Source organism: Clinocottus analis, unplaced genomic scaffold (genome assembly GCF_023055335.1).
Source record: "Clinocottus analis isolate CAN_PGR_092001 unplaced genomic scaffold, fCliAna1.0.p SCAF_3, whole genome shotgun sequence".
Classification (NCBI taxonomy): Eukaryota; Metazoa; Chordata; class Actinopteri; order Perciformes; family Cottidae; genus Clinocottus; species Clinocottus analis.
In genome coordinates this window covers 9,294,170-9,306,344 of record NW_027176042.1, presented here as the reverse complement: position 1 = coordinate 9,306,344, position 12,175 = coordinate 9,294,170, and the positions used below count along the sequence as shown (strand labels likewise).

At 44.2% G+C, this 12,175-nt stretch overlaps 1 protein-coding gene across 7 annotated transcripts in view; it reads left to right on the top strand.

Annotated features, from left to right (window-relative positions):
* Window positions 1-10,743: 10,743 nt before the first annotated feature.
* The window catches only part of sulf2a (sulfatase 2a), a 46,562-nt gene continuing 45,130 nt past the window's right edge, over window positions 10,744-12,175 (top strand). For 5 of the 7 annotated variants that reach the window (XM_068594296.1, XM_068594294.1, XM_068594295.1 and 2 more), the window contains exons 1-2: window positions 10,745-10,953; window positions 11,836-11,941. The gene's annotated coding sequence lies outside the window, so the exon portion shown is untranslated. Of the gene's footprint in view, window positions 10,954-11,835; window positions 11,942-12,175 lie in introns of all 7 variants that reach the window. The other 2 variants (XM_068594299.1, XM_068594297.1) reach the window with 1 other exon arrangement.

Here is a 12,175-nt window from a genome sequence, read left to right as displayed (position 1 = left end):
GCCTCATCACACTGCAGCATCTGCCAAATAACAAAATAGAACAAATTGAAACATTGACTCAACATTAAAGTGCATTGCAGTAAAACACTTTCTTTGTTTTCCTTGAGACTGCGTGAGTTAACATTTTGCTGTCTTTGATTAATATTAAGAACCAGCTGTCCTAATTTTCTGGAAAAGTGCAAAGAATTCCACATTGAGGTGTTGTTTTCAGTTGTGAAAACAACACTTCAATGTGTGTTTGTGTAAAAAATGTGCTTTTAACGTGGTATATTTATCTCAAAAAGAGCTGCAATTTGAGTATCGGCTCTGCAAGACTTTTATTTTGTTACCAATCATTCAAACATGTCACCAATCATTTAAACATGCTTGATAATTCCATGAAAAAAATCCAATAATGACTTCCAACACCTCCAAGGTATTAACCAGCTTAGTTCAGAAGGATTTTTTTCATATAAAGGGAGATGCTTTAGGAGAGCTCAGGGATGAATGTGTAATGAGCTTGAAATAACCTAAAGCTCTTTTTTCTCTCTCTTTTTCTCTTCTCTGTGTCCTCCCTCCCTCCTCCCCTCCCAGTCTTTTTTTTCCTCCTCTTTTGGGAAACATGCCTTTCCCAGCTGCACAGCCCCCACAGCGCGAGGCCAGGCCAGGAGCACAGCTGGCCAGACTTGGTGGAGCCAGTCGACAGGCGCATGGAGCGCAGCCCGCCCAGGGCCCGCTTCCTTCGCAAACATGCCCAGGTGTGGGGCCTCTGAGCTGGGCTTCTGATCTCCACCAAACAGCACTCTGTGTGTGTGTGTGTGTGTGTGTGTGTGTGTTTGTGCGTGTGTGTGTGTGTAGGGAGGGACGGTGGGATGAGGGATCAAGAAGGCAAAAGGGAGTAGGAGGGCGAGGAGGGGGGTAGAACGAGGAGGAGGGGGGGTGTCATGGTGTAGAAGGGGGTGTCCCGGCCGAAGCTGTGTCAACATTGTGTGTTAATGTGTGTGAGTATGTGCATCTGTATCTGCATGTGTTTGTGTTTCGGGAAGTGAGGGGTCACCCCCGGGGGAGACAGTGGGCAACAACAATTACTGCAGCATTGTAGCTAAATTGTGTCTGAATTGTTCGTCCCTGCCCACAACCAGCCGGTGCCAAGAGAGAAAAGCTTAGAGTGGGTACGTAATTACTGTGCAGCGGCTCATTTGAAAGATACAACACTGCTTATTAGCATATAATGGAAAATAAATGATCACCTGCAGGATGAGTGCATACTCATTGCAAAGCTCAGAGGGCCGTTTGAAGAATGTGATTTTGTAAGATTACTGATTACCTTCGACAATATCAGACTTCTTTCTGTAAACCCTGGGGTTCTACGAGTTCTGTTGTGCTATGGACTTAAACAAAAACACACTCCTGAACATATCCAGTGCAGGCCACAGAGCTCGTCTGAGTAATTTTCCCATAAATCACTTCATAAATCACTGCACAAATGTACGCTTAAATGATTTCAGATTGCCTTGTAACAATGACATTACCTGTGGTTGATTTGATATGCAGCCTCATTCCTCTACCCACAGCCCCCTTTTATTTTACTGCGTTACAACGGATGGTGACCTCACACTGGCCTGGTTGACATCCAATCCAAGCATTTAACATCATAACCAGATTCCAATACACACGCACACGAGGGCCTTCAGTTGCATGCATGCACACACATACACAGGAACACCTTCCACGCTCTGCACCAGATGAAACATAGTGTAACAGGAGGCGTATGAGCTGGGGTCAGATCAGATAAAGCGAGGCCAGACAGCCTCAGATAAGCTCTTTGAACGGCTCTATCTGCAGCGTCAGGGAGACGTTCTGCCCTCCAGCCGTTTCACATGATGACTGTGGTCCAGGCGGCTGCTGCTGGCCCGTTTGTGGCCTAGCCCTGCTACTAATTAACTGGGAGAGCCCTGGGCCCACTGACTGACTGCCTTGTCTCCTGCAATCCCCCCACTCAGGATTGCTCATGCATGCATACTAACAGACTCTGGAAAAATACACACATATACACACACAGACGCCTATCTGTTGTGGACCCCAGGAGGATCTTAGACGGTGAAGGAGGCCCTCTTGTGGTACAAAGCAGACAGTTAAACATAATGAATAAACAGTTCAAATTGTTATTCAAAAGTAATAGATGGACAGTTGAAATTGATAGCAAAAATTATTGGACAAATGGTCACATAGTGAGCTTAAATGATGGATAAACAGTTCAAGTACGTAGTTAAAAGTATTAGATAAACTGTTAAAACTGAAGCTGAATCGTGCACCTCAAAAGTATCAGATAGAGGAAAAATCTACTGATAGGTGGTTGAAATAGATAACAAGTGATGGATATCGAGGTAATGAGTTCACAGCTGAAACAGATAACTGTAGCTTTCTAATTACATGAAAACATTTTCAACCATCTTACTGAAAGCCATTTCAGCAGTTGAAATAGCTTCAGGTTAGCTTAATAAAGCACACATGTATGGTATGCATGGTTTAACAGTGAGCTTTAAGTAATTACACAAATGAATAGAGAAGCTTGCATGAATGGTTGAAAATAGTTGAAAGTGCTGGATATCAAGGTTAATGGATCATCACTTGAAATACCAGCTAAAAGTACTGGCTAAATATAAAAGCTAAACGTGAAGCTATTTTAACGGTTGAAATGGTTTAAAGATAGCGAGTGTTAGCTAACAGTAATGTCAAAGTGACAGTAGTACAAATGCAAACTTGACCAAACCGTCCTAAAGATTGATTGACAGTTCAGTTGTGAAAAACATGTGTGTGTGTGTGTGTATATATATATATAGATAGATAGATAGATAGATAGATAGATAGATAGATAGATAGATAGATAGATAAATATAGATATAGTAACAAAAAGCTTGAGGGGGAGTTTTTCTGGTCACCTGTGGCAAACCTAAAGATATTCCATTGAATGAATGAATTGAATCACTTCGATACTGCTACTAATTCATAAACATTCCCATCCCCATCCCTCTGTTTCATCACTTCAAGGCATACTGTAGGTTTTAACTAAACAACATTGGCTACAAATCTCACAGTACTCGTGTCTTTGAGCCTTGTACAATTCATTGTGCAATGTAAGCTACTGATGACAGTCCAGTCGGAGGCCTGTGTTGTGTTTTAGCAGCGTTCCTCTCCCGAGGTGCAGAGGTTAAAGCACAGTTAACCTCATATGTCCAGGAGCATTTCAACGGCTGTCAGCTGTTTTATCCTGTAGCGTCCCATACGGGGTCTGGACCTCGATGCTGGGAAACCTCCCACCGAATCCCAACGACAAGGAACAACACAGTCAAGATGTTTGAACAACTGTGAAGTGCACACATACACATGCATGCACGCGTGCACGCACACACACACACATACACACACACATACACACACACACACACACACACACACACACACACACACACACACACACACACACACACACACACACACACTCTCACACATGCGGATCCAAGCGAGGCTTGTGAGTGCTGCTGCTACTGGAATCTCGCCATGAGGAAGCATAGGTATGTTTAAGGGGATCAGCTGATGTGTGTGTGTGTGTAGGTGTATTTGTGTGTTTAAATTCCTGTGTTTGTGTCTACTGGTTGGACCGAAAATGGTGGCTTGCTCACCTGTTCACACACAGCAGATAGAAGGGGAGGTCGCCTCTTTTCACAGGGCCACAGTCACGGCTGAGTGTACACGCACACAAACACACAAACACACACACACACACACACACATTGACCTCCGCATCCCCCCCCCACCCCTCTCCTTACGCTCACCTGTTTGTTCAGAGGATGTCTGCAGCCGGATCAACTTAAACAGCGCTCCAATGTTTCCACGCTACCTGTTTGAACAGCTGAGTGAAGCGTTGACTTTAGCACTTTGCACAATAGCAGGGGATTGGTTTGGAAACACATACAGGCCTCCGCCTTCATGTGCTCACTTCTGCTCGCATGGACTTGGATGTGTTAAACGCTGCACGGTGACCCGCTGAAAGACTCCCCTCCTTTAAAATAGCTCACTCTGGTCTGATGGAGTACAATAAGAAATCTGGTTTTAAGTGCATGTTTGTGGTCTGCATTACTTACTATATATGGGACGGGCCTCCCAGTCCAACATCTAATTATGTGTTGAGCACTGATGGGAACGGATCTCACACACACACACACACACACACACACACACACACACACACACACACACACACACACACACACACACACACATACAGCAGGAATCTGTAATTGTGTGAATGTTCTCTGTGGATGTTGGAGTGGATGTGAAGTCTGGGAAGCAGTGTGCTATTGAAGGCATGCCCTGGTGCCAGTGAGACTAGGGAGCGGAGCAGCAGACGAGCTGTGGTGGATCTAAATGAGGAGAGACGGCAGCATTTATGACACCGAGCTGCATTCCTCTCTGATCTATAGGCAGCTGTACCCTGATGCTGTGCCTCATCTGCATTTATAGGAACACTTACGCATGCATGCAAACACGTACTTAAGAAAACAAGAAGCTGAAAAAAATAAGGTGTGTAAGGAAAATGATGGTAATTCCTAAAACGTGGAGCCTATTCTATCTCATATAGGCAGCGAGGGAGACTATTACAGGCTTAACGCGGCACAGTGGGCTCATCGGCGTCCGTCTGTCGCCGGCCGGCCCGTTTTGGGGGTCCGGGCGGAGGGGTTTTGTGGCTGCGGTGCGGCCTGAGGCCTGGCGGGGCTGATTTACAGGCGGCGTGGGGACATGTGCCGGGGATACTCCCAGAGCAGCCTGGTGGGGGCCAAAACAGCCACACTGCTGCTGCCTGCACATCTGGAGTCTAGACTGAGTGGCTCTGCCGAGTGCCTCACTCCCGCCCTTCTTCCACATCCATCCATCCATCCCTCGGCCTCAGCTGCTGTGTCTCCCCCTTCCTCCAACTCCATCCACTGTTTGCGTAGCTGCCGGGGCTCAATTGAAATTTAAGATCAGCTCTCACTTTTTCCTCTCTCCCACTCACTTTCTTCCCCCTTGTCTCCCTCTTTCTCTTCTCTCTCCTTCTTGCCCAGCCTCCCAACACATCTGATGAAGGACAAAGTAGTCAGAAAAAGAAGAAAAAAAGAGTGCGCGTCATGGAGCGCATGTGGAAGACATCATAGAGGGGATTGTTATTCCTCTCCCTCTGAAAGCCAGAGCCTAAGTGTTCACAGGGGGACCCTCCAGTGATCTTTCAAGAAAATGGTGGATCAGGCTCCTGAGCCAAAGAGCGGTCATATAAACATATTGGCTCTGACATTCATAATAAACAGCACTGCGATAAACATGATACCTCACATACTCGCTCTCTCACACACAGCCTTTTAATAGTGGCTCCTGTTGGTTGCTGTCAAGAAAAATGTTCCTTGCTCCGCTGAAGATCGTGTAAAGGGGGACAACTCCTGTCCGAACCCACACTCCTGCTCTTAATCCTCGCCTCGCACACATCTTCTCCCACCATTGATCTCTCCTCTCTCTATCACACAGACGGTGCGAGAAAGCTACTGATGCTGTTGTCGATTTTTTTTCCTTCCCCCCTCCGATTTGTCACATATACATCACATAAGGGAGAACTCATTACCTTCGTATGGCAGCCCTTAATACGTAAACAGAGACATGTGTGTTATCTCTCATTACACCGACGTGATGGATGAAGCCCTCAGCTCCATAAGATAAATATGTTTTGGTGGGTCAGATGGTCTTGGGAGGCAGTTGGGAACTTCTATTTTCTAGCTGAGACATGAATTGTTATGCTAATCATCCATTGTGCCTGACAGTGGCTGCTTTCAATTTTATAACTGCTCCCTCAGTAAACAGCCTGCATCAGGGTTTCCCCTTGGCACAAGAGCACAAGCACAATAGTGTCTCCCTCTTAAGCAGTGGAAAGTTGTTGTAGAAACAACTTCTGTCAGTATTGCCAGAGAGGCAGCGTCAGTATAATTTAACGCAGACAAACAGGGGCCTTTTCTTTTTTTTCCATGTTGCCTGATTTCCTCTCCCTGTAATGAACCTTTTTTTTATTTTTTACTGCTGTGTTCACCCTATCACATTCACACCGTGTCATACTCTGCGGGATAAATGGCTGCGTTCAACTTTCTGGTGTTAAACAGGTCGTAAAAGGCGGCTACATGATACCCTTCCAACAAGGCCTGAACCTGTGAGGCTGCTCGCCTGCCTGTCGCCTGCCTGCCTCCCCCTTCGCCTCAAATGGAACAAATTATCCAGCTACTTGGGCAAAACAAAATGTTCATTTAAGAGAGAATGAAGTAAAGAAGGACAGCGAACATCTGGACAGCACTAGTTGCTGTTTGCCTTCTCTGGGAGCCATTAGGACAAACAGTGTTCCTGCTCTGTCCTCTCACGTTTCACCTTCCACGTCCTCTCACCATCTGTGTCAGCTCTGGTTCCCACCCTTGTTTTCCATCACAGGGCAGATACTGAGGGTGAGAGAGGGGAGAAAGACACCAGATACAACAGAGGGAGGTTATTTTTGTGAAAGTCAAAGAGAACAAGTAGTCCCAAGTGATAGAGGTGAACTATCACTTGGGGCTTCCAATTACAGGTGCAGAGCGTCTCACCTGCGCTGAGGACCCGGGGGCTTGAGTATCACGTGTGACAAAGGTCGCGGCGACAGGTTTTTCTCCACTGTTCTGCTCGACGAGAGCCACACCGCCCAAAGGTTCTCCTCAAGCACCAACCCGACCCTGGATAACTGGTTTGAACAAAAAGGTGTTCTCCACTGACACAATAAAACCCCTTCTATTGGATGCTGACGAAAGCCTTTTTTGACCTTTTCAAACAGTACAGCACTGGTCATAGTTTTTCCCTATTGACAGAAGCAAATAAAGCTTAATGCCAAGCGATTTACTGCAAACCAGACTGAGAGGCAGCTGAGCGGATTCTTTTTTATATTTCTTTTAAGGATTAGGTGCTGAATCATTTCGCAGTTGCACAATAAATGAAGAAGAAAGAAGAGTGTGTTCTACTCGTGAGTCAAGAAAAGTTTTGGCGTCCTGCTGCTGCAATAAGCAACCCGACTGGCTGGCTAGGCGTGGAGCATGTGTACCATTGGGGTGTGTTGAGACGTGCAGATTGGCACAATATTATGTGTGAATCATCAGGCTTACTGGGGCAACACCACTGTCAACAAATGCCTGCCAAGCGCCCCGCTGGGAGAGGCTCAACAACTGAGGTGGTGTGCCCGCGCTGGTATTAGCTGTGCTTGAGAGTTAGGTAAACACCGGCTTAACGTGTTATCAGGAGGCTTAGAATAAACTCTGACTGGTGATAAAGTCAGGCAGGAAGAAAAGCAATCAGAGAGAAGTGCTGTGTATATGATCTGGCTGCTGATAAAGCGGTGGTGGCGAAGTTATAAAGAAAGCCGGGAGGAAAACAGCTCCATAGCCATGGTGGGAGAGAATTGCTGCGTGTATCCACTGCCTGGTTCGATTAGAGATCAACAAACACAGATTCATGTAAAAGCCGCTTTTACATGTTCATCACATCTTTACCCTGAATCCCTGGCACTATGTAACATTTGTAAATGATCAAATGCAATGAAAAATAACGTAAGCAAATGGTACATACATATTGCTGAGTTACTAACATTACTGAGTGAGCTGACACACTTTATCTCTTATGCCACATTAAGATGATTGAATCATGAAACACTCATATCTCACGACTAGGCATGTTTATTTTTTCAATGGATGACTCAAAAGAACTGGATATCAAACTCACCTCGGGGGCATTCAAATTGTTCCAACCAAAGTTGCTCACGCAGTACATATGTTCACTCGCTTCACAGTTTGTTTCTGTTGTTTCTGGTGTACGGCATAATGTGCACATTTCTCCCTCTTTCACTGATCTCGTTTGGTTTACTTTAAATTGACGTTATGTCACATTCTTAAAAAATAGCTTTTTATCAAAGGCTCAACCTTCAAAGGTTCAAACGTAATGATGCAAAGAGTAATGTGTGGCTTAATTTGCAGTTTGACTTGTATTGTGAACAGTTTTATAGTCTTTTTGTAATGATGATGGACTACAGGGGAAACACTGCTGGGCCATAGGGGAATTCACGTTGCAGTACTGGAAGTGGCCACTGGGGCAGGTTGACAAGAAGGCCGGCTGGTGACACAATATTCAGCTCTCTTCATGCATCCAGGATTGTCTCCTGCTCGTTGATCCCATTGCATTCGCTCTTAGTCCTAAGTTTTAATTCAACTGACTGAAGACAATCTGGCAAAAATGAAGCGAAACTGATTGTGATTTTGTCTTGCTGTTCAGCAAAAGTTACAGAGAGTCGCTTTGATTTCACATTACATACGTATTTCGTGTCTTCACTGAAGCTGTATCACACTTTGCTGACTGAAAACCCAAATACCGTGTTTTTTTATGGCTGCAGTCTTACATCCAATGGAGAATTCCTCTGGTCCGACAGAAGGACAGGCAGATCTACCAAACTACCTGTGGGGTGAAAATGATTAATTGAGTAAAGTTTTTGAAGGCTGTATTGGGACAGAACGTGGGAGTTGAAATGAAATTTAAGAGTGGTCATGCCCTGTCAGATAGAACCAGACAAGAACGGTCATAAAACAAAGATACTTGTTCAAAAAAATCACTCTGCTGGGAGTGTCTTTGCGTGTGTGTGTGTGTGTGTGTGTGTGTGTGTGTGTGTGTGTGTGTGTGTGTCTGTCTGCCAAACCAGTCAGTCACAGTGACTGTGTAAAGTGCTTTATTGTGCCTCACCTCCAGTTGTAAACTTCTCCAGTGTGTTAACCTGGTTTGTAACAAACTGCCTTAAGAGGTTTTTCTTCTCTTTTTTTTTTTACGACTGTTGTGGCGTCCTGAACTGTCTGCGGGTGGCAGTTACCCTTTCACTCAAATTATTTTCTCCGAGGCTGGAATTTTTTTCGCTTTCACTCTTGGCTGGTCTCTTGTTAACGTTGATTCTCTCGTTTCAACGCTTGAACCGAAACGATGCATCTGTGTGTGTGTGTGTGTGTGTGTGTGTGTGTGTGTGTGTGTATCATCATGTCCTCCAGCTGTTGTTGTCATCAGTGATGTCGACGTGTCTGTGCACTAGAACCATTGCTAGGAGACACTTAACAAGCCCACAGTAATGCTGTAATAACAGCTCTGCAGGTAATCATACCAACATTTCTCAGAGACATATTTAAACAGATTATGGAGTGCTCTCCCTGGGTTGTAGGCTGTTGTGTCATCTGGTGAGGCTCCACCAGAAAACCTGCACACAAATAGTGAAGCCATCATTTTGGTCCCCGTGGATACAGTTGTTTTCGAGACTTGAAAAAGACGGTTACGGTTGAGCTTGTACTTCAGATGAGACAGTGTTCATGTGCACGAGGCCTCTCTCCCAGGAGCTCAGGGCCTCTGGGAAATAATGAAAAATAAACAAAGAGCCTTGATGTTGACTCAGAGAGAAGTGATCCACAGGTTATTACTGCACTCCTCTCTCCTGCTCTCCCATGGCTCTTGTATGAGTTTATGTAATCTAACCCCCGCCCCCCTCCCCGGCCTCCCGGGCAATAGCTGTCCCATGCTGCTGTCATGTCTCATTTACACATATTGCGTTGCAGCTGTAATGGATAGATGTTAGGTGTTTATAAACCAAATCTTCTTGATCTGAGACTTCTCACTTACGGTCGGGTCGATTTAGTTAATCTCTTCGGTACACGTCAAACAGAAGCAACAATTTCCTCTCCATTTGTTGAGGATGTAGACTCCTGTTTTACAATGTTTTAATTAAACACAACCTTCTCATAGTTTGATCTGGAAGAGAGTGAAAGGGTTTCCTGATATATCCAATTTGTGTAGTCTTTTTTTGTTTCTTTTACCTAAAATATGATGAAACTATGAATGAACCAGACTCCCTTAAATTCATACATTTGAAAAAGTTAGGTCCAACCCCAACGTTTGCTTTATATCCTCCATTTGTGTTTAACTATTTGAATAAAGACAATGCAATATAGGGGACATTGAAAGCATTACCCGGTTAGTGCACAGATAGAGGGGTAATTAAAGAAATGTAAATATTGTTTTGTTGAGGATGTTTGCCCCTTGATGTGTAAAAAAACCCACAGATTAAGTAAATTTCCCTTCCAATACAAATAGAGGTTATATATTGATACCACACATAAATCTATGAATATGGCATTTGCAATTAGGGTATCCAGATACATACAGAGGCAGTATGAAAGACACTAAAAAAGAGTTATTCTTCTATCTGATGTTATTATTAGATGAGCCTGCACACCACACATCCATAAAATCAAACCCACTCTCAGTCAACTCAGCACAAAGAAGCTGTCACATTCTTCAGAAAAAAAGCATTGTACATACAGTATTTCCCTCTATCCTGAAATGAGGAACTAGAGCCAGTGTGCTTGGACTACTCGTGAAAATAATCTAGACTGATGGCGCCCTCTTGTGTGTCAAATGGGCAGGTGACAATAATAGACAGACTGACAGTGTTTCATTTTACTCGAGATGTCTATTATTTTACAGCTAATATGCTCATACGTCCATGGCGACGCAAAAAAAAAAAATGCTCGTGTAAAATCACTACGCTGACAGAGTGAGCTGCCGAACAACGACTCAAAGTAGTCCGGCTCCACCTGCGACCGGATAACAACTCGCATATCAATGCACTGACTGAAACGTTAGCCTGGCCCTGCTTTTTGTTCGACGACTTCGCATTTGGAGTAAACAAACACTGACTAAACTTGTGAAAATTCATCAATATACATGTCCCATCTTTTGGTCAGTCGCTTATTATCGGAGTTTCTATTGGTTTTATTAACTCACGAGGGCGTTGTAGACCAGGTCAACGGTCGGTAGAGGTCGCTGTGAATTAACGGAGCGGCGAGGAAGACACGCGCAGTAAGTTAGCGTTAGACATAATTTGTCCTTATTAATTACTTTCCACGCATCTTGCGTATCGTGGTTTTTATGTAAAAGTGTTTCAAGTTGTCCACAATGTCAAAGAAAAGGGACGTTTATCCTCCAGCTTTATAGTGGCTACCAGTTTGCCTTAAAACACCTGTAACAAAATAAAATAAATAGCAATACGTGCAACGTCAGCGTCTTTAATATGATTACACTCTCACACAATATTCATGCAATTTTCGAAAGGTGAAGTCAACTGAAACTACTTGTAACGGATTCTTACACGTATAGGGCTTGATGAGCCTCAGCCTCCAGGCGGTTACACTTACAGCAACACACACTGAAGTGTTTGCAGTTATAGTGTCAAGGATGCAGAGGCACTTACATCAGACTGTAAGTCTGTGAACTTGATATTAATAGACTGTGAGTGATGTTTGCCGATTCAATAGATGGAATGAATTATAGATGATATGTGCTGGAAAACATTTCTCTAATCGCTGAACAAAACATTAGAGACCTCAAGAGCTGCAATAACCTGAGCTTTTTGCAGTCTACCCAGAGACACCCAGCAAGGGAGAAGGAGACTGTCTGTCTGTCTAAAGAGCTCCACTGTTTCTGTCTGTCTGTCTGTCTGTCTGTCTGTCTGTCTGTCACACACAGATACATGCGCACACACACACACACACACACACACACAAACACACACACACACACACACACACACACACACACACACACACACACACACAGATCAGTGGTATGAGTCGGGACAGTTGTTAGATGTATTTAGGACATTTGTGTCTCAGTGTGTCTTTCACTGAAAGGTTATTCCCTCACTGAATTATTATACTCTTGTTATTCTTTTTTTTTTTTTAGATGTTCTGATGACAAACGCTGGAGTGAAGCAGCTCTGTCTGTCGGGGATTTCAGTCTCGACCAGGGAGCAACTGAAAGCTGTGCTGCAGAGTCATCAGCATGTAAGGTACAGGAAAGCACTGATTGCTGGAGGTCATACTGGTAATTTACTTAAGTAACAGTTTCAACACATCAATGTAAGACATACAGTCTTTTCAAGTCCTGCATACAGATTGTGTTCTTAAGAAAAAGTACAGGTGTATAACAGGGAAATTAGAGGTGGGAAAAAAGTATTCAACATGAGTAATGAGCCTTTCAGAAGCAGCGGTTCAATGCTATTGCTGGTCCGGGTGACTGTATT